A 16,625-nucleotide genomic window follows, 5' to 3' on the forward strand; every position below is an offset into this window, starting at 1 on the left:
ACGACTTTTTTCATTAAAAAAATTTGTAAATTACTTTTAATAAAGTTCAATAACAAACAATACGAGGTGATTCTTTAAGACTTTTCCTTCGCTCAAGTGGTTTTTACAAACAAAATTTTTAAAAATGCAGCAAATACAAATAATAACAATAACAATAAATAAATAATAATACTAAAAGCCTTTATTCAAAAAAAAATGTAAGGAGGCGAAGTCTAGCTAACACTACTCTACTTGCAAAACAAAACATAAACATAAATTTTTCAAATATAAATTAAAAACAAAACTATAAATAATGCAAAAAGAAAACATAAGTTTTTTAGAACGTTACTAAACAAACTCACTTAATTAAAAATTTTTGGAGATAAATTAAATATTTTCGTTTAATTTTTTTTATAATTTGTGAAGTAAGTTATCTAAGGATTTAACTAAAGTTTGAAATTATGTTTCACCTTTACGTTCGTTAATCTTTTTTTCTCTCAAAATAAAAGGTTTTCCCACTAAACTAGGATGTGCTCTTACGTTTACAATTTAACACCTTTACGTACTTTTACCTTTTGCCGCATATTTTCTAATTTCTGTCAGTTTTATGCTCCGCTTTACGTTTATAAGTCTAAGTGTTCTCTCAATCTCTTATTTTTGTTTACGTATTGTTTCCTTACCTTTTCTACACTTTTTTGATAGAAAAATTTTTACTCTGATCCGGGTTCGGACCCGCGACCTCCCCCGTCGTAAGTGGCGCTTATACCACTGACCAGGCCCCAGGTACTGACCGTCTTTTGCAGATATTTTAACACAAACTTTTTAAATAAATCAACATTACAAACTATATAATTGCAATAATTCACCTAAAACGCAAATATATTTAGTTCTAAAGTTGGCGAATTAGCTCGAGAAAACATTTTCTTCCAGTTTTTTCAATTTAATTCTCTAATTTTTTACCAGATTTCATCAAAAGATACCAGGCGAATAAGTTGATTCTACAATTTTAAAATTGTTTTTACCTTTTTGTGACTTTCAGCACGTATTTGACCGAAAATAGACATAATTTCTCCAAAAATCACCAAATTTGTGTATTTTCTAGTCAAAAATAGTGGACGTTCGCAAATCCAACCGGATTCGCAGTGGCCATAATTTTTATTAACAATGTTTTTCGGGACTTTACTAAGCAAACTCAGTTAACTTAAATTTTTTGGAGATAAATTAAATATTTTCGTTTATTTTTTTTATAATTTAAGAAGTAAGTCATCTAAGGATTCAACTAACGTTTGAAGTTATGTTTCACCTTTACATTCATCTTTTTTCTCTCAAAACAAAAGGTATTTTCCCTTTTTTAGGATGTGCTCTTACGTTTACACTTTGGAGCCTTTACGTACTTTTACCTTTTGACGCATTATTTTCTTATTTCTGTCAATTTTATGCTCCGCTTTACGTTTATAGGTCTATGTGTTCTTTCAATCTCTTATTTCTGTTTCACTTTCCTTTTCTATATTCTTTTTACAATTTTTTTTAATATAAACGAAAAAAAACAAAACTAGAAATTAATGCGAATAGAAAACATATAATATAATATTAATACAAGAAAATAATATAAAATTTTGAATAATACTTAAAGAAAAGTAGGTCTGTGTCCTAAATACCATAGAATATATGTAAAAAATAATAACAATAAAAATATTCATACAAAATCAAACAAAACAAAACACCAAAAAAATAATTATTAATAAATTTTAACTTTTTTTGCTTGTTATCTGCTTCATTTTCTGAGACGAAGCGACGAAAAAAAAATCACCTAGTAAGTTTGATGTATTTGAAATTCTAGTTTGGTTCACTAACTTTTTCTGAGAGTGAAATATAGATTAGCTGCGAAAATAAGCTTCTAGCAAATACCATATATCGACGTTCGAATGATTTTCCGAAGAATCATCTCCTTTAAAATCGAAATAAGATTACTTCTGCAACATATCTGGCCTCGAATTATATTGAGATTGTAAAAGCTGTGTACGGAATGTATACCAAATAAAATCGTTGCGATCAATATCGTTGTTATTGCAGACCGTACAAATAAAAAAATGAGAGAAAAATAAAACTTAAACATACAAAAATTTAAGTTTAATTAAATAGTATTTAGTGTAGCTTATCTCTAAACGTAGTATTTCCAAAGTATTGTAGCAACGTTTCTTTGTACACCGTAAAATTTTACAACAGATAATTGTGTTTAATAAGCAACCCTTACAATAAGATGTTTTGACAAAGGTGACCTGATAATATTTACGATACCGATCGGTTCGTCTGAAAGACTACAGCCTGTCTTGTTTTGACATTTCACAAAACAATTACATTTTTTAATAAAATACAAGCTACAGGAAAAAAACGTAATTACTTAACTGATTTGGTGATATTTAGGTCAGTTTTGTAAAGAAAACTTAAGTTTTTAGTTCAAGAAATTGCGTAAAAATTTAAATATATAAATAATTACAAAATTTTTGACTACGTATTGCTGGGTTTTAGCAAATTTTTGACGAAATCTTGCTTAAAAAGAAATTACATTGAGTAAAACAAACCAAACACCATTTACGTACTTTGCAAAATACAATAATTCAAAAAATACCTGAATCATAAAAATTGTTAAAAAAATAGCTTCTTACTTTAAAGGCATACTCAAACGCTCGACAATAAAATATATCTCAATTAATAAAAAATCTGACAAGAAAACAAACACCCTTGCAATTTTTTGAGCTAATTTCTGATTTTTTGAAAACATTTTGAAAATTTAAAAGAATGTTTGCTAGCTTTTTGCAAACATTTTCCAAAATATGAAAATACTGAGTTTTTGGCACAAAAGACTTTTAAAAGCTTGAAGAAGGCAAAAAAATATCTGGGAATTCTTCAAAAACTGTCTAATAATTTTTATATTCGGTAGTTTTTGTCCTTTTCTAAGTTTTGTTCCTCCTGTTGGAACTGATAGTGACGGAGAGAGAGAGTAATGAATGGGTCAGATCCAGTGATTACAGCCTTGGGGTAAGTCCCCATTTGTTTCCGCCGTAGGTACCAACGTAAATCGTCGTAATACGGCCAACAACATAAATAAAGAAAATAAACGTCGTGTAGATAATATCTGTAAAGAAACGTTTAAAGTACATAAACCAAGCTATTAATATTCTTCATAAATATATCAAAGACAAACATCAGCGGTCTGTGTACATAATTTCAGCATCTTAATTAAAACGTACATGCAATACACCAATACGGCTGAGTACAACATGCCACTTAGGATAATTGCGCCTTAAATCCCATCGATTTTCTTCTTTAAGCCTCGTTATTTCCCCTGACTCGGTCATTATTTGGTATTTATGGAAAAATAGAGGTGTTAAGTGAAAACCGACGCCCGGTCACGCGATATCCCTGGACGGGGCACGTTTATTTGTTTGGGGGAGGCTTTGGCAATGATTCATTTAAGGGTGACTAATTCCCTAGTTTATTTTCAATGTATTGATTTTCCACCGGAGAAATCCGGGAAAATTAGTTTAATCCGGCTGGTCTTATGCCGAGCGGCGATTTTTCGCTATGTGACTGGATAGGAATGGAGTTTATGTGAATCCATTCATATTCATGGACTGTCAAGGTCGGGGCTTAAGAGGGCACTTGCTGCTCATGTCCAGCACGCAGGTGGTCAAAGTCGAGGCTCCTCATCTTCATAATGACTAAATTATCAATGAAAGAGCGATTTTATATGGAATTATGTTCGATCGCTTATTTTTCCTCTTTGCTCCTTCCTTTTATGATGCTTTGTTAGGTACAAGTGCTACAGCAAAACTTCCACACAATTATCGCCGCTTTTATGTTGTTTATTTATTCACCGTGTTAAAAACTTGTTTTATTACGCTTGTGGATTATTGTTACAGCAACAATTTTTATGATGCTACTAAAAAAGCAGTTTCACATTCGGGCGAAAAATCAACTATCAATTCGCTTCAGCACAAAAAAGCGCAATGATTTAATGAAATTCTCCAGTTCCGGATTTTTTACATTCTTCCTTGGGATTCCAGTATCCTTAAAATATTGTAAAATGTTCAAAGTAGCGAATGATTTGTTTGTTCTAGCATTCCTAGTTATTGCTGTGATCAGACGATTTAAAAACCCTTATATCATTTTTCCAAAAATTACGTACTTTTTCAAAAAAAATTATTATCCCACCTGTTGAGAGCCACTGTGTGGCTTATGCTAGTTTATTCGGAAGTAAAATTACCGCTGGGGGCGCCACTGAGCTAGGTCGAAAACAGTAACCATAAATGGCGGGAAAATGTTTATTCGGATATTTTGAGCGTTGTACGAATTTTGGGGCTTCACAATTATTACATTGCCTATGCCGAATGATTATTGCATCTTTGATGCAAGAAACTTATGTTGACAAATGGGAGATGACGAGGAAAACACGAATAACGAATGACTGTTTGGTTCACTTTCTTTATTGGAAAATTATTACAAAGACATTGAAAAACCTACCTTTTGGCATTATTTACGTTTAAATGTATCAGCAGTTGTTAATCTTTATTGTAGTTTTGTAGATTTACCGCAGCATTTCATGATTTTTTCAGTGGAAAATTCTAACCTAAAATTCATAACACTTCACTAATTTATTGGTTTCTTGAGCCAAACTTTGTGTTCGCTGTAATCCATTACTTATAATTTTTAATTAGACAACTGTTTGATAACACTTTGTAATCAAAATTTAAATATTTTTCACTTTTTATCCACTTTCAAGTTCCAACAATGAACACTTTATACCACGAAAAGCTACAGAACCAAAGTCAACGCTAGTATTTACCACCACGTACTTTGAAAGTAATTCTTTCTATTGTAAGTAATTAACACTATACACGCAAAATTGTTGAACAATTCATTAAATGTCAGTTAAATGTGGCATTACGAAATTTTTTTTACTGTTTTCGACATTGTTCAAAAGTCATCACCAGAGGGCGTCTAGTTAATTTTATTTCCGAATTACAAGTTAATTTTTTTATTAAACAAATTGGACATGGTGGTGCATGGACGTTTTTAGAATTATCCAAAATTGTGACTAACATGTTTATTTGTGTGGGAGGTTCGAATCCCAATCCTGGCAAAAAAAAATTTGTTTTTTTTCCGTAAAATAACTAAACACAAATAGAAATAGAAGAATAACGTAGTGGACAAAGAAATTAAGTTCGCTCCGCTGTTTTATCAATAATATTAAAATTTTTGCAAATTTTTATAATTCTAGTTCAGCGGTTCTCAAAATTTAGGACTTTAATTTCAAAACGAGTTTTTGGAAAAATTATGCATTTTTGATTTTCATAAATTTTGCTTAATCGGTTTGTTTGTATTTACCCTTAAATTTTTGCTAAACCACGCTGTATAGAAAAGTTGTATTTGATGAGTTTTATTATAATCTATTGTTTAGCTAAAACAACCTGTCAATTCTTAATTTACTAAAAATTTTGCGAGTATTAATAAAAGAAATTATAGTAATATCGTCTCATTGTCATTAAAATAAGTGCATTTTCTGCTTGTTTGGCTTGTTTGTATTAATTAAATAGGTTTTGTTTTAATATTTAATATGTTTATTCAAATTTCCGTAAAATCGTTTTGTGATAAGCAACTCATTTGGAGAGTTAATTAATTTATTAAATGCTAATAACTGTTGATACATATCATGTTTCACAAAATTTGTCGTTTAATTATTAGTTTAAACGTAATTCGAACACCATTTGTGTACAAGTTGTTCGAACTAAGACTTTTTTTATAAAAATCCATAACTAGGTTAAAGAAGATTATCGATTAAGCTTTTTTGAGAGTATTCCAGTAATGAAAGTTGAGTTATTTTTACTTTTTTTATCATCCTTTACAATATTTGCATTACTATAAAATTTATACAATACACATACAGTAAAAGCTCCAAACAACGGACACTTCCTCAGAACGGACATTTTCGTAGGAACGTAAAAAACGTATATTAACAAATCTCAACTCCCATTAGTGAACACCTCTCCACAACGGACAATTAAAAATTTCTCATCAGTGTCCGTTGTTGAGATGTTTTTCTGTATTACTGTTTTCCAAAAAAAATTTTCCATTAGATATTCGTCTTATTTCATATGTACAGTAAAAATAACTGTTAAAAAACACTTTTTGTACTCATAGCGTTTAGATAGTTTAGAAGATTGGATGGAAACCGTTATTTTTTTACAATAAGTCGCAGTTCTTTTCAAATTTTTGATTAGTAAGAATCACTAAATTATAAAAAAATATAATTTTTTTGAGAAATTCGTTACAAAAAATATTGGAAAGCAATTTTCTATTTTCGCACTTCATGCAGCACTCGCTGCGCTCGTGTTGCAAACAAAGTGCTAATGTGGGAAATTGCACTTTCCAAACTCGTTAGGTAAGTAACTATTTTTTTAATAACGAAATGATTTAGTGCGTTACAACCGAACTCCACTGTATTATATAAATTTTCAAAATGTAATGTTAAAATTCTGCTACCAGCCGAGCGCGAGTAAATTATCGCGTCTGAAGAAATGCGAACTTGATAAAAATATTTTGCAAACTCGAGCACTCCCGCAACTGAAATAAACTAAAGCCAAGCTCTGAAAAAGTGAATCAGGTGAAGCGCGAATTATGTGATAAGAATTTGTATCAAGTTTCGTCCTTTAGGCAGAACTGGAAGACGGCTAAACCGGGCGCGTTATGCATTTATTATGCGAGTCCTTTTTAGGCAAGTCATGTCTAGATTGTTATACAAGCCAACCACGTCCCGCACAGATTACCGATGTGTGCTGCGGAAATCTCCAAACTTCACTATTCGGAATATATTTCTTAAAATCGACTACAAGATCTAGCTGTCGAGCCCTGATTTACATCCACCTGAGTCTGCAAAGTTCGTTCGACGCTGAGGAGCAACTTTGTTACCACTTGTTTGTGTTGAGTAATCGAGTTGCGATTCGACAAATTTACCAAAACTGGGATTTTTTGCTCTAATCAGACGAGACCGAGGCAAATTAGCCAAGGCGGGCACGTACAAGTCGTCCGACAAGATGAAAAACAAACAACGAGTGCAACGCCAAAGTTGATATTAATTTTAAAAGGGTGAGGTGGGCTAGATACATCCAATATTAGCAGGATGTGAGGATGTTCTATCTAAATCTAATACGTGTCACTTGCGACACAAAGGATAAAATCGTGCCCTGGATGCACATTTTCGCAGACTTAGACGACCCACGCCGATTAGAAACCGCTTATTAAATTATTTGTTCAAGTTAGAAATTGCAAAGTATGGAAAATGCCTAGAGGAAATTACCAAATTACGTAGTTAATTTTTGTTCTCATCATAAATAGCAACAAGAGATCATAAACTTTTCAACACACTTAAAAAGATATAACGGTAATATTTTTCTCTGAAAACAAAGATCATTATTGATTATATATTTTTGGGATGCTGAGTTCTTGTGTTTGCCAAAATAATTTGTTAATGTTTTTTACATAGAAAATAATAAAAAGGCTAAAATAATTAAAATAAAAATAACATAATAAAATAATAAAAAGAACAAAAATAAAATAATAAAAAAAATTTTGTTGGAAATTTTTTCTTTTTTGCTATAATATTGAAAAAGTGTAAACTGTTTTTGATATAAAATAACTCCCTACACAGAGGTTTTGGTAAAAATAGCAAAAGAAAAGCAAAAAATAGACACATACTCTCATCTTCGTCTACGACCTATACGCACATTTTCTTAGAAATTTCTAAGTATAATCTTAATATTAATTTTTTAGAATGTTTCTGGTCTTCAAACTTTGTCGTATTGTTTATATTAATTGAATGTTTTTTTTTTAATAAACATTCTGATCTTAATCTACCAAGTTACAAAATCTTACTTCTTAGAAATAATGAACTCCGTAGATCCTGCATCACCTAAAATCATTCTTAAGTACTTTACAGTTTAAGCTTCAGTACAAACTTACATTTTTTTAAATGAAATAAAATACGCTACAAAGTTTTTACATTATAGGCTATACCTAGCTGCTAATAGTGATTTTTAAACTCGATTTGCACAGTTTTTGAATTTTTTGACGAAAGAATCTTGCTTACATTAAAATTATGTAACGTTATAATAGAAAAATTAAATTGAGTCAGTTTAAGGACAAAAAGTACTATTTAAGCTTTTGTGCTTTAACATTTTTTGAGAAGTTACAGTTAAGAATAAAATAAATAAAAGAACGTATAACTTAGAAGAAACTATAAGCTTTAGTGATTTAACATTTTTTAGAAAGTTACCGTTAAGAATTTAAAAAAATTCAAAAATTTTAAAAAAATTAAGCATTGTTAAATTTTTAAATAGAACACTGTTTCTTGTTGTTGTTCTTTTTTTAAGAAAATTTTGTAATTCAAAAACATTATAAGTACCAAACGTAGAACCACTAAGGATAATATTAAAACATCCTTTTTTAAATAAACGAAATCACGTTCAACTGTAATAAATTTATCTTACAAGCAATTTTATTAGCTCTAGTTTAGTTTATGACTAGTTTTAGTAGACCATTTTCGAGATAAACAAAAAATCATAAAACGTTACATTCCAAATACGGTCCTGACGTCAAAAATTTTGCAATCTACTGCTATAATTGTTGAACGATAGGTGATTTCTTAATTTTTCCACTAAAAATTGTGTTTTGTTTTCTGATTACATAATAGTATATTATTAAACGAGTTTTATAAGACGATTTATTGTGACACGAATAGTTTTGGAGCACGACGAAAGAGTGAGTGCCACAGTCACAGTCACAGTCACAGTCACAGAACGAATGTAATATACTGTTTTTTCTACTTTCTATTTTATTATTTGTTTTTGTTTAGTTTAACTTATTAAAATTCGTTCAAACTATGTCTTAATTTTGTTAATTATTCGGGCGTTTTCAATAAACGACTTGACGTTCTTGACAGATCACACACTAGATTACAGTGATGACTGATGACAGCACTGCTAATACAACTCCTCAAAATTTACTAAAAAGAGTTGCACAAAAGTTCACTTTGTGAAACTACAATGTGTTTTTAAATGATTTTCATCTAGTTAACTTTGAAATTTTTTTCCATGTAAAATAATCTTTGCCGCTCTGCTCAATTGAATTCGCTGACAATAAATGTCAAAATTGTGCACAAATTGTCACTTAATTAATTTAAAAAACTTCGTAAAATGCAACTAAATTCTTACTTTGTGCAAGAAAACATTTTTATTACCGAAGCGAATTGGAGACTTAAAAATGGTAATATTCTGTGTTTAAATACCTGTCATTAGTTCTATAAAGCGGCATTTCTGATTTTACATAAGAAATTCACAGACGACTAGATGAGAATCATTTAAAAACACATTGTACAATGAACAATTTGTGAAACCAAAGTGGAAATAAATATTTTTCAACAAAAATTTTGTTAAAGATTAAGAAATGTTTAAGCAGCAAGGAATTTCCGTTCATATCGCGCTTTGGCAAGCCCAAAAATCCATCACCAATGCTAAGCCTGAAACATAATGCCCGCCACAAATTCCACTTAATTACGTTTGATGTATGATCCGGGTTGTCGTGTGTGGGTCAAAGTTCGCTTGATCGGCACACTCGTTACCTCCGGATCATGGGGGCTAAGCTCCTCCGAACAAGGCTTAATTGTAGACGCTCCTTCCCGGAATTTCAGTCTCCGAATTCTAATTATTTCACTCAAACAAGTCATTTTTTCGCCTTTGAGAGATCGACTGCCTTAATGAGACGTCTGAGGTGTAAACGAATTCTCTTTCAGATAAAGCGATTCATTAAACGAGAAATTTCAAGATACTCGCCCCTTAAATATTTAAAAATTAATTCCAATTGCAGACAGAGTTTTTTATACATTTGCATATACTGGCACAGCTTAGTTGCCACAGAAAGCAAGTCTTTCAAGTTTTACCATTCAAAAAATTCTATTTACGTCCAATTTTATAGAATTTGAATATTTTACTATAATGCAAATTAATGTGTACAGTTACATTCGTATTTCTCGTATTTAATAACCATGCTAATGAATATTAACACACTATTCTCTGAACACAATTTATTATGTACACCTTAAATGAATAATAATGAGCGCTAATGCAAAATTTAAATCTTTATGAGTTTTTTGCTGAATCTGATTTGCTGCGACTGTGGTAGGTCATTTAATTCTCTACAGTTTGTCTTACCACATTTTTACAAATAAACTATGTCACACAAAAATAATACCAGACCTGCTTTCAATTTAATCAACAACCAAACAACATAAACTGTTATGGCAGAGTAGTCGAGTCTCGCTTCAGGCATATTTTACTAAATGTTCAACGTAAATACATACAGCGTGACACAGCCAGTCCATTATTAGCCTTTACAAACTAAAGTATTCAAAAAATTATTAGAAATTCACATATCGGTCGATTTTGCTTGTTACTCCAAATGCAAATAAAATACATAGAATAGAATAGGAATAGAATAGAAATAAAATAGGAATAGAACAGGAATAGAGTAAGAGTAGAATAGGAATAGAATAGTAATAGAATAAGAATAGAATAGAAATAAAATAGCAATAGAATAGGAATAGAATAGGAATAGAATAGGAATAGAATAGGAATAGAATAGGAATAGAATAGGAATAGAATAGGAATAGAATAGGAATAGAATAGGAATAGAATAGAAATAGAATAGGAATAGAATAGGAATAGAATAGGAATAGAATAGGAATAGAATAGGAATAGAACAGGAATAGAATAAGAATAGAAGAGAAATCGAAATAAGAATCGAATAGGAATAGGAATAGGAATAGGAATAGGAATAGGAATAGGAATAGGAATAGGAATAGGAATAGGAATAGAAATAGGAATAGGAATAGGAATAGGAATAGCTGTAGGTATCGGAGTAGAAATAGAAATAGAAATAAGAATAGGAATAAGAACAGAAATAAGAATAGGAATAAGAATAGGAATAGGAATAGGAATAGGAATAGAAATAGGAATAGGAATATGAATCGAAATCGGAATAGGAATAGGAATAGGAATAGGAATAGGAATAGGAATAGAAATAGGAGTAGGAATAGGAATAGGAATAGGAATAGAAATAGGAATAGGAATAGGAATAGGAATAGAAATAGGGATAGGAATAAGAATAGGAATAGGAATAAAAATAGGAATATGAATATGAATATGAATATGAATATGAATATGAATATGAATATGAATATGAATATGAATATGAATATGAATATGAATATGAATATGAATATGAATATGAATATGAATATGAATATGAATATGAATATGAATATGAATATGAATATGAATATGAATATGAATATGAATAGGAATAAAAATAGGAATAGGAATAGGAATAGGAATAGGAATAGGAATAGGAATAGGAATAGGAATAGGAATAGGAATATGAATATGAATATGAATAGGAATAGGAATATAAATAGGAATAAAAATAGGAATAGGAATAGAAATAGGAATAGGAATAGGAATAGGAATAGGAATAGGAATAGGAATAGGAATAGGAATAGGAATAGGAATAGGAATAGGAATAGGAATAGGAATAGGAATAGGAATAGGAATAGGAACAGGAATAGGAATAGGAATATGAATATGAATATGAATATGAATATGAATATGAATAGGAATAAGAATAGAAATAGAAACAGAAATAGAAATAGAAATAGAAATAGAAATAGAAATAGAAATAGAAATTGGAATAGGAATATTTTAAGCAGTACAAAAAAATGTAAATAAAATGCGACTTTTCCCATTTAATAGGTACCTACTTTTTTGCGTAAAAAAATATAGAAATACTATTCCTTTAGTTATGTATATTCGATGGTGGTTTGACTCGCATCATCCTGTATATACAAGCAGCGCGAGCCAGTGAACCGTCGTTCCAATTTTATTTATTTTCCTGTTTAAATAATGGCGACCAAATCGAGTGCAATTTATAATGTTGACATTCCGCGTTTACGGCCAGCCAGCCATAATATCGACTGGGCATGCGATGTGTAAAAAAAACGGTCCGATTTTTAATCGAAATTGTCTAAATAGCGACCATTTGGTCATTTGGCGATAAGAAAACCGATTTATCAGAAGTTGAACAGCACTTGAAGACACAACACCTCTCGTTTTGTGGTCTGCACTTGATTTATCAGATATTGGAGTGGTGCGGCAGCTTTTACAACTCTCGAGTAGCCCCCAATCGACGATTTATTAAATGCAAGCGGCCACTATTAATCAATTTCTAATTTATTGAGTTGTTCGAAATGAGAGGCTATTTTTGGTCGGCTCTATATTAGGTTTAGTGTATGATATTTATAATAAATCCGGAGCTTTTTTGCTTGCTGGAAGGGACGGATAAATTGCAAGCCATAATTTCCACTTCTCGTAAATAAAATTGAATTTTTTATGCTGGGTCCCGAAACTATTAGGCAAGAAGCGTTGCGAGAGATTTTGTTACGTTATTATAAATATTTAATTTCGGATATATAAAGCACCGATTTATATAAAATAAACAAGGAATTATTATACCACCAGCTAAATAAATGTTTTGTTTGTTGTGTTCGTGATAACGAACGCAAGTAGCTGGAATTTTTCGTGTCGTAGAGAGAAAAAATTGCTCGGGAGGAAGGAAGCGGGAACGGCGACGTCCTCAAGATAGATCACGAACACGACTTCCTCCACGAAGGTTAAGGTCGATGAAGTACATGAAACAGAGCTTTTTCAAACGTATTGTTCTGGAAGCAGAGCGGTTTTTTCATTCGGCACGATGAAAAAAATTGATTTGATGCTGCTGTAAAGAGTTGGTGGCTTGAGGGAGCTTTTTATAATTAAATGAAAACAGAGCTGTTTTCAAACAACCAAACTGGTGTAGTTTGCAAAAATAAATTATTTCTTGAAAGTTGCAAAGCTAAAACTAAAAGGACTGTATATAAAAAGTGGAAACAATATCTATTATTCTAATGGATAAATTTGAATCCAATTTTAAAAATTTAAATTTTTTCGTACCACATAAATTTATGAATGATTTTTATCATATTTTTTATCAGCTCTAAGTTCGTATGTTTCGGAATATTTCGGTTTATTAAACATTTTTATCTAAAATTACCATTAATCATTACAGAAAGTTGCAAAAAATGTTTAAAATTTAATTTTCCAGCTTATTTTCTTCGATTTAACTTGTTTTTCTTTTTTTGAAAAAAAGTACACAGCATTCGGGCGTTTTTTAATTAGTACTATATTTCACTTGAAATAGTGATAAATATCTCAAAATAAGTCAATTTGATAGGAAAAAAACATGTTATTTAGAAAATTTTGTCTATAGAAAAAATTACAAACAAGTTCTAAGTTTATAGTTTTTAGAAATATGTATTTCCTTCCACATATCTGACTTTTCAACACTCCTACAATAAAACCTCTCAACAACGGACACCGACAAGGAATTTTTAATTGTCCGTTGTGGAGAGGTGACCACTAATGAGAGGTTAGCATTTTTTTCATTCTCGAATATTAAAAAAAAATTAAAGCAGTGTAGAATTATTGACTAAAATAAAAGTTGTAACTTGGATATAAGCGTTTTTGTTGTAAAAATTTTTGAAACAGGTTGATTTTTGATTTTCTTTGCACATCATTTGGTACATGCGGTTTTTGTTTATCTGTTTTCAAAAATGCCCTGCCATCTCTAACTTTTTTTTCAAATGTAACGGTATGTCAAGTGTCACCTCATGTGAAAGAGCACTTTGCAAGGAATACAACGCACTCTTTGTTTTCTAAATATTTCCAAAGCCTACGCGATAAAAAAATGAAAACCAATTTTTATGAGTTAAAATTAGGCAAATCATACTAGAAATGTTGCAAAATGGTAGAAATTCATGCTACTATCGTTATGTTATTTCCCAGGAGAGAAACAATGCCCATCTTGAACCATTCTTGCATTAAATAATGTTCAATTTATAAAATTGGATTTTTTTATCACGTTGGCTTTGAAAAAATTCAAAAAGCAAAGAGTGCGTTGTAATGCTTGCGAAAAGAGCTTTCATACGAGGTGTCACATAACTTACCATTATATTTGAAAAAATAGTCAGAGGTGGCTGTGCATTTCTGACAACAGATAAACAAAAACCATATGCACCAAATAGTAGGCAAGGAAAAATAAAAATTAACCTGTTTCGAAAATTTTTACCAAAATCGCCTAAATTAAAGTTATGAATTTTATTCCAATTAGAAATTCTACGCAGTATAACGTTATGATAAATGGGATTTTTTTTGTGTCCGCGTCCGCTATAGAAAGAGTCCCTTGTAGAGAGCTTTTCTTACTTATATTATGTACATGTAACCAGAAAAATTCAGAGTGTCAGAAAGTAAACCACAGAAAACTTTTTATTAATAGTTTATTGATTGCACAAAGAGATCCTAATTACAAGTTTCATTTGAATTATAACTTTATTTGTTGCACCCTCTGTCTAATACATCACTCTACAATTATTATTGTTGTCGTTGGTAGCCGAACTTCTCTGGTCCTAACTCTTAGTTTACACTTTGGTTAGCCCGAAAACAAACTTGGAACTAAACGCAAGGGTTGTTTTCCAGAGCTTGGTTCAATATAAGCTTGAAATCTGCCACCTCGAGAAGGTCGGCAATCATCTGCTATGTACGCCTCGAGCCGTCCCATCACGGCGTAACATCGTTGACTCCTTTAGCGTGTAATGAAAGCTGTTGCAACTTGACCCGTTGTCTACTCCGTGCCACATTATATAACCCTTTATAATGGCGAGGTCGCAGGAAGTTCATCATTTGGTCGGTGCGAGCCGCTTCTGTGATCAACTCGCCGACTTACTTCCATATCCGGTGACGTTTGCATACGGCCCTGCACGATTTAATTAACCGTTTTCTCTCCTACTGAATAGTTTCAGTCAATAGTCGGGATTATTAAATAAAAAGTAAATAACTGGGCGATTTGGTCGCAGACAAGAGGAAAAGCAACGAAAAGAGATTAGATAAGCGAACACAGTCCACAGAACATAAGCTACAAGTAAAAAACGATTCCTTGTGATCCATTGAACAGATAGTGAGGAACGAGCGGCAGCAGATAACGACTTTGGCTGCTTTTCCATTACTTGTATCAGTTGAGGCCACAGTCCGCCTGAACAAGAGCCATTCATTCATTCATTCAGTTCCGCTTCATACACCTGAAGACTCATTACATACAGGGTCGCCAAAAAGTATAGATGCAGTTAAATATTATAAAAACTATTCATCAAAATTTATGTATGCTTAAGAGTATATAAAATTTATCGTTTCAGATGTTTATTAAATTTCTATCTTCATTTGTTCACCGGATACAAGGCTAACTTGATTTTTTAGAAATAGCAACAATAGTCAAATTAATAATTTTTGAGACGAGCATTTTTTTCTGAGGGCTATGATATAACACATGCATACCTTGATTTAATCGAAAATTTTGAAAAATGTAAAATATTGTTAGCCTTGGAAATGTTGTCTTGATCTATCATTAGCTCTTTGCTGTTTAAATACTAACCAAAAAATAGGTAAAAGCTTAAAATAATTGTTAAAATAACACTTTTACCAGAAAAAGAACACGTTTCAATTAAAAAAAAAAAAATACACAAGTGACAGTCTCTAATAACAGTATTTTCAAAGCAAACTTAGTTTAAAATAGTTGTTAAAATAACACTTTTAGCAGAGAAAGAACACGTTTCAATTAAAAAAAAATAATATACAAGTGGCAGTCGCTAATAACAGTATTTTCAAAGCTCACTTAGTTTAAAATAGTTGTTAAAATAACACTTTTAGCTGAAAAAGAACACGTTTCAATCAAAAAAAAATAATATACAAGTGACAGTCGCTAATAATAGTATTTTCAAAGCTAACTTAGTTTAAAATAGTTGTTAAAATAACACTTTTAGAGAAAAAGAACACGTTTCAATTAAAAAAAAAATAATGTATAAGTGACAGTCGCTAATAACAGTATTTTCAAAGCTAACTTAGTTTAAAATAGTTGTTAAAATAACACTTTTAGAGAAAAAGAACACGTTTCAATTAAAAAATAATAATATATAAGTGACAGTCGCTAATAACAGTATTGTCAAAGCTAACTTAGTTTAAAATAGTTGTTAAAATAACACTTTTAGCAGAAAAAGAACACGTTTCAATCAAAAAAAAATAATATACAAGTGACAGTCGCTAATAACAGTATTTTCAAAGCTAACTTAGTTTAAAATAGTTGTTAAAATAACACTTTTGGCAGAAAAAGAACATGTTTCAATTAAAAAAAAATAATATATAAGTGACAGTCGCTAATAACAGTATTTTCAAAGCTAACTTAGTTTAAAATAGTTGTTAAAATAACACTTTTAGCTGAAAAGGAACACGTTTCAATTAAAAAAAAAATAATATATAAGTGACAGTCGCTAATAATAGTATTTTCAAAGCTAACTTAGTTTAAAATAGTTGTTAAAATAACACTTTTAGAGAAAAAGAACACGTTTCAATTAAAAAAAAAATAATGTATAAGTGACAGTCGCTAATAACAGTATT

Source organism: Tribolium castaneum, chromosome 7 (genome assembly GCF_031307605.1).
Source record: "Tribolium castaneum strain GA2 chromosome 7, icTriCast1.1, whole genome shotgun sequence".
NCBI classification, from domain to species: Eukaryota; Metazoa; Arthropoda; class Insecta; order Coleoptera; family Tenebrionidae; genus Tribolium; species Tribolium castaneum.